At 38.9% G+C, this 14,125-nt stretch overlaps 1 protein-coding gene across 2 annotated transcripts in view; it reads left to right on the top strand.

Annotated features, from left to right (window-relative positions):
* The first annotated feature begins 5,988 nt into the window (after nt 1–5,988).
* Nucleotides 5,989–14,125, top strand: part of atp8b5a (ATPase phospholipid transporting 8B5a) — a 29,571-nt gene continuing 21,434 nt past the window's right edge. Inside the window, exon 1 of one of the 2 annotated variants that reach the window (XM_053229157.1) lies at nt 5,989–6,516. The gene's annotated coding sequence lies outside the window, so the exon portion shown is untranslated. Of the gene's footprint in view, nt 6,517–6,546; nt 6,933–14,125 lie in introns of those variants that run through there. The other variant, XM_053229158.1, reaches the window with a different exon arrangement.

The following is a 14,125-nucleotide window of genomic DNA, read 5'->3' as shown; positions in this document are numbered from 1 at the left end:
AGCGGTAACAGCGGTAATAATAACAGTATTAATAGCGGTAACAGCGGTAATAATAACAGTATTAATAGCGGTAACAGCGGTAATAATAACAGTATTAATAGCGGTAACAGCGGTAATAATAACAGTATTAATAGCGGTAACAGCGGTAATAATAACAGTATTAATAGCGGTAACAGCGGTAATAATAACAGTATTAATAGCGGTAACAGCGGTAATAATAACAGTATTAATAGCGGTAACAGCGGTAATAATAACAGTATTAATAGCGGTAACAGCGGTAATAATAACAGTATTAATAGCGGTAACAGCGGTAATAATAACAGTATTAATAGCGGTAACAGCGGTAATAATAACAGTATTAATAGCGGTAACAGCGGTAATAATAACAGTATTAATAGCGGTAACAGCGGTAATAATAACAGTATTAATAGCGGTAACAGCGGTAATAATAACAGTATTAATAGCGGTAACAGCGGTAATAATAACAGTATTAATAGCGGTAACAGCGGTAATAATAACAGTATTAATAGCGGTAACAGCGGTAATAATAACAGTACTAATAGCGGTAACAGCGGTAATAATACAGTTAGGTAAAGTAATAGCGGTAACAGCGGTAATAATAACAGTACTAATAGCGGTAGCAGCGGTAATAATAACAGTATTAATAGCGGTAACAGCGGTAATAATAACAGTACTAATAGCGGTAACAGCGGTAATAATAGCAGTATTAATAGCGGTAACAGCGGTAATAATAACAGTATTAATAGCGGTAACAGCGGTAATAATAACAGTATTAATAGCGGTAACAGCGGTAATAATAGCAGTATTAATAGCGGTAACAGCGGTAATAATAACAGTATTAATAGCGGTAACAGCAGTAATAATAACAGTATTAATAGCGGTAACAGCGGTAATAATAACAGTATTAATAGCGGTAGCAGCAGTAATAATAGCAGTATTAATAGCGGTAACAGCGGGTAATAATAACAGTATTAATAGCGGTAACAGCGGTAATAATAACAGTATTAATAGCGGTAACAGCGGTAATAATAACAGTACTAATAGCGGTAACAGCGGTAATAATAACAGTACTAATAGCGGTAGCAGCAGTAATAATAACAGTATTAATAGCGGTAACAGCAGTAATAATAGCAGTATTAATAGCGGTAGCAGCAGTAATAATAGCAGTATTAATAGCGGTAACAGCAGTAATAATAACAGTATTAATAGCGGTAGCAGCAGTAATAATAGCAGTATTAATAGCGGTAACAGCAGTAATAATAACAGTATTAATAGCGGTAACAGCAGTAATAATAACAGTATTAATAGCGGTAACAGCGGTAATAATAGCAGTATTAATAGCGGTAACAGCGGTAATAATAGCAGTATTAATAGCGGTAACAGCGGTAATAATAGCAGTATTAATAGCGGTAACAGCGGTAATAATAACAGTATTAATAGCGGTAACAGCGGTAATAATAACAGTATTAATAGCGGTAACAGCGGTAATAATAACAGTATTAATAGCGGTAACAGCGGTAATAATAGCAGTATTAATAGCGGTAACAGCGGTAATAATAACAGTATTAATAGCGGTAGCAGCGGTAATAATAGCAGTATTAATAGCGGTAACAGCGGTAATAATAACAGTATTAATAGCGGTAACAGCGGTAATAATAACAGTATTAATAGCGGTAACAGCGGTAATAATAGCAGTATTAATAGCGGTAACAGCGGTAATAATAACAGTATTAATAGCGGTAACAGCGGTAATAATAACAGTATTAATAGCGGTAACAGCGGTAATAATAACAGTATTAATAGCGGTAACAGCGGTAATAATAACAGTATTAATAGCGGTAACAGCGGTAATAATAACAGTATTAATAGCGGTAACAGCGGTAATAATAACAGTATTAATAGCGGTAACAGCGGTAATAATAACAGTATTAATAGCGGTAACAGCGGTAATAATAACAGTATTAATAGCGGTAACAGCGGTAATAATAACAGTATTAATAGCGGTAACAGCGGTAATAATAACAGTATTAATAGCGGTAACAGCGGTAATAATAACAGTATTAATAGCGGTAACAGCGGTAATAATAACAGTATTAATAGCGGTAACAGCGGTAATAATAACAGTATTAATAGCGGTAACAGCGGTAATAATAACAGTATTAATAGCGGTAACAGCGGTAATAATAACAGTATTAATAGCGGTAACAGCGGGTAATAATAACAGTATTAATAGCGGTAACAGCGGTAATAATAACAGTATTAATAGCGGTAACAGCGGTAATAATAACAGTATTAATAGCGGTAACAGCGGTAATAATAACAGTATTAATAGCGGTAACAGCGGTAATAATAACAGTATTAATAGCGGTAACAGCGGTAATAATAACAGTATTAATAGCGGTAACAGCGGTAATAATAACAGTATTAATAGCGGTAACAGCGGTAATAATAACAGTATTAATAGCGGTAACAGCGGTAATAATAACAGTATTAATAGCGGTAACAGCGGTAATAATAACAGTATTAATAGCGGTAACAGCGGTAATAATAACAGTATTAATAGCGGTAACAGCGGTAATAATAACAGTATTAATAGCGGTAACAGCGGTAATAATAACAGTATTAATAGCGGTAACAGCGGTAATAATAACAGTATTAATAGCGGTAACAGCGGTAATAATAACAGTATTAATAGCGGTAACAGCGGTAATAATAACAGTATTAATAGCGGTAACAGCGGTAATAATAACAGTATTAATAGCGGTAACAGCGGTAATAATAACAGTATTAATAGCGGTAACAGCGGTAATAATAACAGTATTAATAGCGGTAACAGCGGTAATAATAACAGTATTAATAGCGGTAACAGCGGTAATAATAACAGTATTAATAGCGGTAACAGCGGGTAATAATAACAGTATTAATAGCGGTAACAGCGGTAATAATAACAGTATTAATAGCGGTAACAGCGGTAATAATAACAGTATTAATAGCGGTAACAGCGGTAATAATAACAGTATTAATAGCGGTAACAGCGGTAATAATAACAGTATTAATAGCGGTAACAGCGGTAATAATAACAGTATTAATAGCGGTAACAGCGGTAATAATAACAGTATTAATAGCGGTAACAGCGGTAATAATAACAGTATTAATAGCGGTAACAGCGGGTAATAATAACAGTATTAATAGCGGTAACAGCGGTAATAATAACAGTATTAATAGCGGTAACAGCGGTAATAATAACAGTATTAATAGCGGTAACAGCGGTAATAATAACAGTATTAATAGCGGTAACAGCGGTAATAATAACAGTATTAATAGCGGTAACAGCGGTAATAATAACAGTATTAATAGCGGTAACAGCGGTAATAATAACAGTATTAATAGCGGTAACAGCGGTAATAATAACAGTATTAATAGCGGTAACAGCGGTAATAATAACAGTATTAATAGCGGTAACAGCGGTAATAATAACAGTATTAATAGCGGTAACAGCGGTAATAATAACAGTATTAATAGCGGTAACAGCGGTAATAATAACAGTATTAATAGCGGTAACAGCGGTAATAATAACAGTATTAATAGCGGTAACAGCGGTAATAATAACAGTATTAATAGCGGTAACAGCGGTAATAATAACAGTATTAATAGCAGTAACAGCAGTAATAATAACAGTATTAATAGCAGTAACAGCAGTAATAATAACAGTATTAATAGCAGTAACAGCAGTAATAATAACAGTATTAATAGCAGTAACAGCAGTAATAATAACAGTATTAATAGCGGTAACAGCAGTAATAATAACAGTATTAATAGCGGTAACAGCAGTAATAATAGCAGTATTAATAGCGGTAACAGCGGTAATAATAACAGTATTAATAGCGGTAACAGCGGTAATAATAACAGTATTAATAGCGGTAACAGCGGTAATAATAACAGTATTAATAGCGGTAACAGCGGTAATAATAACAGTATTAATAGCGGTAACAGCGGTAATAATAACAGTATTAATAGCGGTAACAGCGGTAATAATAACAGTATTAATAGCGGTAACAGCAGTAATAATAGCAGTATTAATAGCGGTAACAGCGGTAATAATAACAGTATTAATAGCGGTAACAGCGGTAATAATAACAGTATTAATAGCGGTAACAGCGGTAATAATAACAGTATTAATAGCGGTAACAGCGGTAATAATAACAGTATTAATAGCGGTAACAGCGGTAATAATAACAGTATTAATAGCGGTAACAGCGGTAATAATAACAGTATTAATAGCGGTAACAGCGGTAATAATAACAGTATTAATAGCGGTAACAGCGGTAATAATAACAGTATTAATAGCGGTAACAGCGGTAATAATAACAGTATTAATAGCGGTAACAGCGGTAATAATAACAGTATTAATAGCGGTAACAGCGGTAATAATAACAGTACTAATAGCGGTAACAGCGGTAATAATAACAGTACTAATAGCGGTAACAGCGGTAATAATAACAGTATTAATAGCGGTAACAGCGGTAATAATAACAGTATTAATAGCGGTAACAGCGGTAATAATAACAGTATTAATAGCGGTAACAGCGGTAATAATAACAGTATTAATAGCGGTAACAGCGGTAATAATAACAGTATTAATAGCGGTAACAGCGGTAATAATAACAGTATTAATAGCGGTAACAGCGGTAATAATAACAGTATTAATAGCGGTAACAGCGGTAATAATAACAGTATTAATAGCGGTAACAGCGGTAATAATAACAGTATTAATAGCGGTAACAGCGGTAATAATAACAGTATTAATAGCAGTAACAGCGGTAATAATAACAGTATTAATAGCAGTAACAGCGGTAATAATAACAGTATTAATAGCAGTAACAGCAGTAATAATAACAGTATTAATAGCAGTAACAGCAGTAATAATAACAGTATTAATAGCAGTAACAGCAGTAATAATAACAGTATTAATAGCAGTAACAGCAGTAATAATAACAGTATTAATAGCAGTAACAGCAGTAATAATAACAGTATTAATAGCAGTAACAGCAGTAACAGTAGTGTTAACAGTAACAGTAATGATAGTGCCCATTAACAGAACATATACAGCAGCTCCTTTTTATTATTACAGTTCATCCTGAAGCAGTCATAGTGTGTGTGGCTGTGTGTGTGTGTGTGTGTGTGTGTGTGTGTGTGTGTGTGTGTGTGGGTGTGATGAATCATTTCCACTTTAGCTGATCCTTAATGGAGGAAGAACAGAAACTGAAATTGTTAACATTCCTTCTCTCTCAACAGAACCATCTGGAACCTGCAACGTTCTGCAGGCCTCAGCCGGTCATGTGACCAGGTCTGATCTCTGTTGTCTGATCTCAGAGGTGTGAGGATCACTGCAGGTGTCAGAGTTAGTTTCAGTGTTAGCAGTAACTGGAGTATCAGATTTAATAAGGTGTGGAATTTTCCCCTCTGGTTTTGTTGATGCTGGTGAAATCATGTATCAGTGTTTATGTCCAGAATAAACAGCGAGCACAAACACTGCAGTTCCTCCAGTTATCCTGTGTAAACTCTGTGTGTGTGTGTGTGTGTGTGTGTGTGGTTTCTTGTGAGAAGACACCCACTAATGGAAGATGTTTTTTATGTATTGTGATCCATTATATTGTGAATTTATTGATGTTTCGTTAGCTTCTAGATGCGGGTGAAGTGTGTGTGTGTGTTGGTGTGTGTCTTTAGGGGAAGTTCAACATCTGAAAGAAACCATGTGGACCAAACTGTATTTACTGCTGCTCTAGGGTCAGGTTTGTTTTTTTCTCACAGCTGGTAAATAGACATATGGGAAATGAAGTGTGTGTGTGTGTGTGTGTGTGTGTTGTGGGTCTGAGTTTTTCAGAGCAGAGCAAGGAGGGAAGAAAGTCACTTCCTTTTTTGGTGTGCAGGAAATTGATACTTTAAAAGAGGGAGGGGAGAGAGAGAGAGAGAGAAGGAGAGAGAGAGAGTTGTGGAAGTCTGAACAAAGACTCATACAGAGAGAAAAGTTGGGAATCTGAGAAAGCATTAAGGACGAGAGTGAGGGAGAGAGAGAGAGAGAGAGAGAGAGAGTGAGGGAGAGAGAGAGTGAGGGAGAGAGAGAGTGTATCAACTTTGGAGGACAAATACAGCAAAGAGCAAAAGAAAGAACAAGAAGAGGAGTCTGTGTGTGTGTGTGTGTGTGTGTGTGTGTGTGTGGGACGTGTCCTGGCTTATTCTCTGTGTCTGTGTGTGTTGTGTGTGTCTGTGTGTGTTGTGTGTGTGTGTGTGTGTGTGTGTGTGTGTAAAAGTGAATGAGTCTACGCTTGATGCCACACCTCCCTGTCTACCCATTAGCACGAGAGAGCAGACGGGAAAGAGAGAGAGAGAGAGAGAGAGAGAGAGAGACGGAAGAGAAACTTTAACTACCTCTGATTGGAATTACAGATTGCTGGACGTCTCATCACACCCACACACCCACACACACACACACCGGTAAGTCCTGGGTTTATAGATACGGAGATTACTGAGGAGGAAAAGAGGAGAAGAATGACTTTCTGTTATCTCTAGATGAGTGTTTAGGAGGAAAAATGAAAAAAGTGAGAGTGCTATCAAACGTGTGTTTGTGTGAGAGAGAGACAATGAGGTGTGTGTGTGTGTGTGTGTGTGTGTGTCTGTGAAAACAGCGGTGGTTGTACACTCTTCTCTTAACGATTAGATAATTTCACAATTTTTTTGTTGCCCAAAACGTTCTTCTGCTTGTTCTGTTCTCTGCAACGTTTGGTTGATGTGAACGAGACGAAGCTGAGTGTTTCTGCTCTGTACTCCGCTTCTACTGCAGTCTTAAGGAAATCCTGATATCTACCTGAGGTGACAAATCACACTGACAGTGAGATCATCCCTGACCTGAGGTCAGATTTTAGAAAATGATAATGCGCTATGCTTTCTTCAGAAGAGTTTTTTTTTCATATTAAAAATATGAGATTCATTCTTATTGGAGGAGTTTTCCCGGCTTTCCTGAGGATCCACAACCTCAGAGAACTTAAAATCTCACCAGTAAAAATGTATACCCTGAGGCTAGACTTCCTCTCTGTTTACACCACAGTGCTGTTGAATTCTGGTCAGAAGGTGTTGATTAATTTCCTATAACAGCAGCTCTGACAGTAGTGCAGCTGCAAATCACAGGTTTTATATTACTGTGTTCATTCTAACGCGTTATCGTTTCTATAGTAACAGCTCATTCACTCCAGTATCAGCACTTCGTAACAGTCAGAGGTGAAGCTGTAACTTTCAGCTCTCTGACATCTTCAGGACAGAGGAGTTTACGCTTCTTTGTGGTTTCTCAGTAACATGACACGCTGCGTTTTTTTTTAAATCTTATTAACATCAAGAGAGAGAAAAAAGAGAGTTTGGTGAATAATCAACCTCAGAGTAATCAACTTCATGTCCACTTTGTGGTTATGACAGCACATCCCAAATTTAGAGTTTTTTTTCCCTACGTAATGATGATATTTTCACTTCCATGTTAAGAAGATTGTGTGTTGAAGATTGTTGTACGTTGTAGAAGTGCCTCAGGTGGCCTACTGTAGTGTCCTTTAACCTCAGCTTTACGTTGGAGAGTGAGAGCTTTCTGAGAGAATAGTGAGTGAATGTCAGTACTTTATATTTATAATAATTCAGCAGTATAATAAGTTAAATGATCGATCAGAGCAGACAGTAAATAAAATGGGTTTGTTTATGTGTTGATGTGAGAGTGGTGATGTGATCTCTGTTTGCTGGAATCTATTACACTCCTTTAATCCTCCTCCATTAATGCCCATTATCCACTCAGTCCACTTAAATCTTAAAACGCAGAGCTCCAGAGTTCCTTCATCAGCTTCATTAGAAACATGTTCAGCTTCAGGACATGAGAGTGTGTCGTTAACTTGGCGAAAAACAGTGAGGAAGAAGAGTAATTAGTTCCTCATGGTGTTGTGTTACACCACCGAGTTCTTTGTGCTGGTGAAATGTCACATCTGTGTGTGTGTGTGTGTGTGTAAACACATGAAATAATCATGCATCATTAATGAGTATGAGAATGAAATGAAGATAAAGTTTCGTCTTTTCTCTGGGCTCAACAAAAAAATACATCCGACTGATTCAGAGGCCTTTGTTTTTATTTCTTTAATTATGTGTAGAAATGCTGAACGGCCTTAATGCTAGCTTATACACAAAGAATCTGAACTTTGATGGCGGTGTTTTGCTATAAATAATAGTGTATGTCATGTGATTACAAATCTTTGAAAGGGGAAGACCAAACGAGACGCACAGTGATAGATTCTGTCTGGGTTTGTGGAGCTGTGGCGTTCCTGCGCTCTGATTATTTTGGTGAAAAGAGGCGTTTTATAGAACTGACCTCGCGTCCTGGTGTGGGATTTTAATTGCTGGTTTGCATCATGTACGACGTGATGTCTTCCTCCCGCTCACATTAAAACAAAACGCACATCAGATCCTTTATGTGCTCGTTAAAGTTACAATAAAACTTTTCTCCATTTGTTAAAGAAGGAAGTATTCTTTATTTTTTATCGTTGCTAACATGACCAGTTGGTGTTTAGTGGCCCATCACCGTCTTCCTCTTCTTCATTGTTTCTGTTGTTCCTTTCTTCCCTGAGCTCTTTTGACACTCGTGCTGGAGTTCTTGTGAGGATTTATTCTTTACCATAAGGCCTGATATCAGACGTTGTTGGAGTTGTGTTAGATTGATTGGGGATTTTTCTGTATCTATTTTTTGTCTCACACTCCCAAACCACAAAAACTTCTCACTCTGACAGTGCACTAGAGGAAAATGAAAGTGAGTGTGTCTGTGATGTGTTAAGACTAAAAGGTCAGTGACGTGTTTTTCCTGTTCCTTACACATGCTGTAGTCCAGATAAACTTCCTTTATCCTAAACTGAATCTAAAACAGAATAAAACTGATTGCTGTCACACTACATCTCTTCTAATTTAATGCTAATGCTGATAACAGAATACTGGAGCTGAAGATCAGGAACATTCCAGAAGGTAACATCATGGCAGGAGATGAATTCAGAGAAGTCTTTGTTAAATCCGTTTAGAACAATTATCCAGGAATGTTGTCTAGGTGTTCAGTTACAGCTCCTGAGTTAATTGAGCTCGACCCCTTGTAAGGTCTGTGGCATGGGCGTATAGCGGCGTCGCTAACCAGCCCCTCCGCCTGGCCGCTGACCCGCGCGAGCTCTCTCTGTGAAACATCACGCATGAATAATGCAGTAAAATAAGCACACGGCTGCGTAGCATAACACATCGCATTGTCTGGCTGATACGCCGCTTATTGATGATGAATGAATAATTAATCACTCGCTAGAAATTACAGAGTCTTATCAGGTAAAACGAGAGGAGGCCTGACGAGCTCGACTGCTCCTGAGACGAGCCGAGAACAGCCACAAGGACGGGGTGAATTATTCACACGTCGCCTGCTCACACACTTCATTATTTTTCCATGTGTTATGAGCTGCAGTTTTGGCCCAGTGCTAATGCTAATAACTCGACACCGGACACAAATAACCACCTCCATCCTTCTGTCTCCACCCATTTTCATGCAAATGTTACTGCCACCACCCGTCTGGCTCCGCCCATTTTAAATCTCAATGGGACAGATTTACTTGGGACAAAATCCTATAGGTGATAGCAATGAACTACATCATCAGATATAACGTGAAATAGTTCTACATGTCAGTGAGTATAGCTTCATCGTAATCATCACCTTTATCACCTTCGCCATCATTATCATAATCATCACCTTTATCACCTTCGTCATCATCATCATCACCTTTATCACCTTCGTCATCATCATCATCACCATCATCAACATCATCATCATCGTCATCATCTTTATGATTGGGATGGTGATGTTGGTGAAGGTGATGATGGTGATTATGGCCATATCACTCAGGCAGTGTTCTTCCTCCACACACTGAGAGAGAGAGAGAGAGAGAGAGAGAGAGAGAGAGAGAAAGAGACCTCTGACTGTGACTGATGGAGCAGTGCTTTATGTCTTCATTAGGCTTTAGAGGTTTTGGACATGAGAGGAACAGCAGATGGAAAGATGTCTCCAGTTGAAGCAGATTTAGTCACATGGCTCTGTTGTGTGTTTCACACTTTCCTGCAAAACAAATCACAGTTCCTGCAGGGTGCCAATACTTATGGAGCAGAGTGTGAGCCAGCTTCCCAAACAGCTTGTAGGAGTAGTGTGCTTCTATTAGTCTTTTCATCTAGTGTATAATCAAACCATTCATTCATTCATCCATCATCCATCCATCCATTTATATCTACCAATCTGTCCAACCATCCATCCATTAATCTATGCACTTATCCATCTATCCATCCATCCTCTCTCTCACTGCAGGATGACAGGAGCATGATCTGAGCATCAGTTCCTCCATCAGCTGCATGTGTTGTCCTTTCTCTCTCTCTCTCTCTCTCTCTCTCTCTCTCTCTCTTTCTCTCCCTCTCTCTCTCTCTTTCTCTCCCTCTGCGTTCTGCTTTTTGAAGCCTGAGGCAATGGGTGTGTTGTGCAACACGTGACAGTTTTTAGGATTCTCTAGCATGTCACTGCACGATTTTACTTCAGACCTGAGCTGTGTGTGTGTGTGTGTGTGTGTGTGCATCATTTAGAGAAATGCAGATTGGAGTTCTCATTAAGCATGAATGTAGTTTTGTGTATGTGTGTATGTGTGGATGTATGCGTGTGTGTGTATGTGTGTGTGTGTGTGTGTGTGTGTGTGTTCTTCCTGGTCTGTTTAAACATTTCCTCCTATTGTGGAATTTCTCAGCACTTAATCACAGCTCACACAGTGACACTGTGTTCCTTTTTTCTCACCGTTCACCACCATTGCACTTAGTTGAGCAACATAGTGTGTGTACAGTGTGTGTGTGTGTGTGTGTGTGTGTGTGTGTGTGTGCGGGGCAGGTGGACAGAGTGTGTGTGTATGTGTGTGTGGCCCAGCACTGTATTTTATCCCACAGCGCTTCTGATTCGGGATTCTGATTGGTCAGAAGATGTTGAGTAATTTCAGTACATGATCAGCGACCTGGTGTATTAAAGGAACCAGCAGTTCAGCAGGACGCACTTTGTCGGAAACCATTTTGATTAAATTTCGTTAAGTGGAAGGTGTGAGAAGCCACGCCCCTTTCCCTGAGACTGACAGCCACGCCCCCTTCACTTAGTCATGACGAGACAGTGTGTGGGACGATAGGATGCTGTGAGTAAAAGGTTAATAATAGTTACAGCAGCTCCGATAAGACAAGAGGCTAAGTGTTTTACTGAGAACAGTTCATCCACACACACACACACACACACACACACACACACACTGGAGCATTTTAAGTGGAATGTGAGACCTCACCCAGGCTAACGGGAAACCTGGGAAAAAAAACCTTTTGTCTGAACTTTAATAATGACGTAAAAACCTTTGGACTCTGAATACGATCCTAAATGCAGAAAATATAAATATTACAGTTTGTGTTTTATTTGAACTTCAGAGCTACATGTTTACAGGTTTAGCCGTGTGTTAGCATTAAGCTCATGCATTGTAGCATCATGTGTGTGGGTTGTGCAGGTACTGTGCTGGTTTTCGTGGCATTGTGTTTGTGTTTTGATGCAGCAGCTTGAGGCTACAGGGTGGAAAATGTGAAAACAGTGGTGAAGGTGTTTAGTGTTTATCTGGTTTAAGAATAACAATCAGGTCAGGTTTTTTTTTTCTTTTTCTTTTACATTCCCGTAAGTACGAAGAGATCTCTTGAGAATCAGGACCACAGAAACTCTACCCTTTGCCCCCTTTGCCACCTTTGCCACGTCTCTGCATGGTTTCAGAGGGTGATGTGGAGCACGAAGCCGTGAATTTAACGCTGAATTTTCCCCTCATGGTCTCATTACTCACTGATCACACCACTTAGTGTCCTACATCTACAGCCAACCAGGTCACGAGGCTGAAAATGAAGAAAATGTGGTCAAAATGTCCTTATGGTATAGTGATCTGAAACTCATGACCTCTGTATTGCCTTCTGTCTGTGTGTGTGTGTGTGTGTGTGTGTGTGTTCCAAATCTGTTTATTCTTTACTATTTAATCACACTATTACCTTTAATTCTAGACTTCACTTGTACTTGTGTTTTTACTCATATTACATTTATTAATACATAACACACACACACACACATTATTACATGAAATACTTCAGTGTTTATTAGCACCCAAGTGAAACTAGCATTAGCCACGCAGTACAGCTAGTTTTGATTAGCCAAACTTGACTATGTGACATCATCGCCAGTTTCTCTTTTCCTTTCTCCAGCTGGTACAACATGATTAATATAATTAGCAACATTAGCAAAACCTGAACAAAGCTGCGCTAGTTAGGTTAGCTAACATTACCTTTTCAGCATTAGCTAGTTGGCTGTAATAGCTAGCCATATTTGCTAACATGCTAAGACATGACAATGTATTCAGTTCCGTGGAAAGGCAGCAGAATTCCTCTGAATTTAAGGCTAACTCTGGCACAGTGGATGTAGAGCTAGCACAGACATCTGCCTGTGTAGAGTTTGTGTGTGTGTGTGTGTGTGTGTGTGAGAGAGAGAGAGAGATGTGCTGGAATTGAGGAGGTGTTGATGGTGTTTGAGAGCTCTGTTAGAATGTGTCAAGCCACAGAGAAAAAAACCCAAAGTCATACACGCCGAGACCCACCACTCTAACAGACAAAACTCACACACACACACACGCATCCACGCATGCATCCACGCATGCATCCACGCACGCATGAGTGGCGGCTGGTGGTTATTAAAATAGGGGAAGTGACAGCTAGCTAGACTTACAGACAACATATTTCAGAAATGAATGCAAATAATCAACAGAACTTTATACTTACAGTTTCTTTATAGTGTTTAGAAATGACATCTACAGCATGAAACACACACACGCTGAAACACACACACACGCTGAAACACACACACATGCTGAAACACACACACACTGAAACACACACAAACGCTGAAACACACACACACGCTGAAACACACACACATGCTGAAACACACACACGCTGAAACACACACACATGCTGAAACACACACAAACGCTGAAACACACACACACGCTGAAACACACACACATGCTGAAACACACACACGCTGAAACACACACACACGCTGAAACACACACACACACTGAAACACACACAAACGCTGAAACACACACACGCTGAAACACACACACACGCTGAAACACACACACACACTGAAACACACACACACGCTGAAACACACACACATGCTGAAACACACACACTGAAAAACACACACACTGAAAAATAAAAAAAAGTTTGTCTTTTCATTCTGACTGAGTTTATTCTCACAGGGTGGAGAACACACACTCCCACTCTGGACGTAATGGAAACACTGTTTCAGGACGTGTGTGTGTGTGTGTGTGTGTGTGTGTTTTTTTTCCCTTTAAATTGCACATTCCTAAACACACACATGTGGTTTCTATAAATACGTTGACGGCTGAAGTCATTCAGGAATTCTGTCCAAATCACCCTTGTATGTTGAGTGTGTGTGTGTGTGTGTGTGTGTGTGTGTGTGTGTGTGTGTGTTGCTTTATTACTTTATCCCAGAACAACTCCACCTCCTGTAAGACACAGGGCTTTTGTTTCTGTGCAGCGTTGAGCACAGAATTCTACATAGTGTTGTGTGTAGAGTTGCGTGTAGAGTTGCGTGTAGAGTTGTGTGTAGAGTTGTGTGTAGTTGTGTATAGAGTTGTGTGTAGTTGTGTGTAGAGTTGTGTGTAGAGTTGTGTGTAGAGCTCTATACTTTGCTTATACCACAGCAGTTTGTTAGTCATTATTAATATCATTATTAATAAACATTTTAACGTTTTATAGAGCTAATGTTGTAATGTCTGAGTTGCTCACTTACGTTATAGCAGCGATAAACGCTCGTTCCCTCACTGGCCTTTTCACCTTTTCTCCCTGTTTAAGTTCAAATAAACGCAGCTTTTCATGTTGCAGAGAAACCATAAAGAAGCGTAAACTCCTCTGTCCTGAAGATGTCGGAAATCTT

The sequence above is a fragment of the Pangasianodon hypophthalmus genome, chromosome 24, assembly GCF_027358585.1.
Source record: "Pangasianodon hypophthalmus isolate fPanHyp1 chromosome 24, fPanHyp1.pri, whole genome shotgun sequence".
Classification (NCBI taxonomy): domain Eukaryota; kingdom Metazoa; phylum Chordata; class Actinopteri; order Siluriformes; family Pangasiidae; genus Pangasianodon; species Pangasianodon hypophthalmus.
Note: the sequence above shows the minus strand (reverse complement) of the source record. Positions and strands in the feature narration are given on the sequence as shown.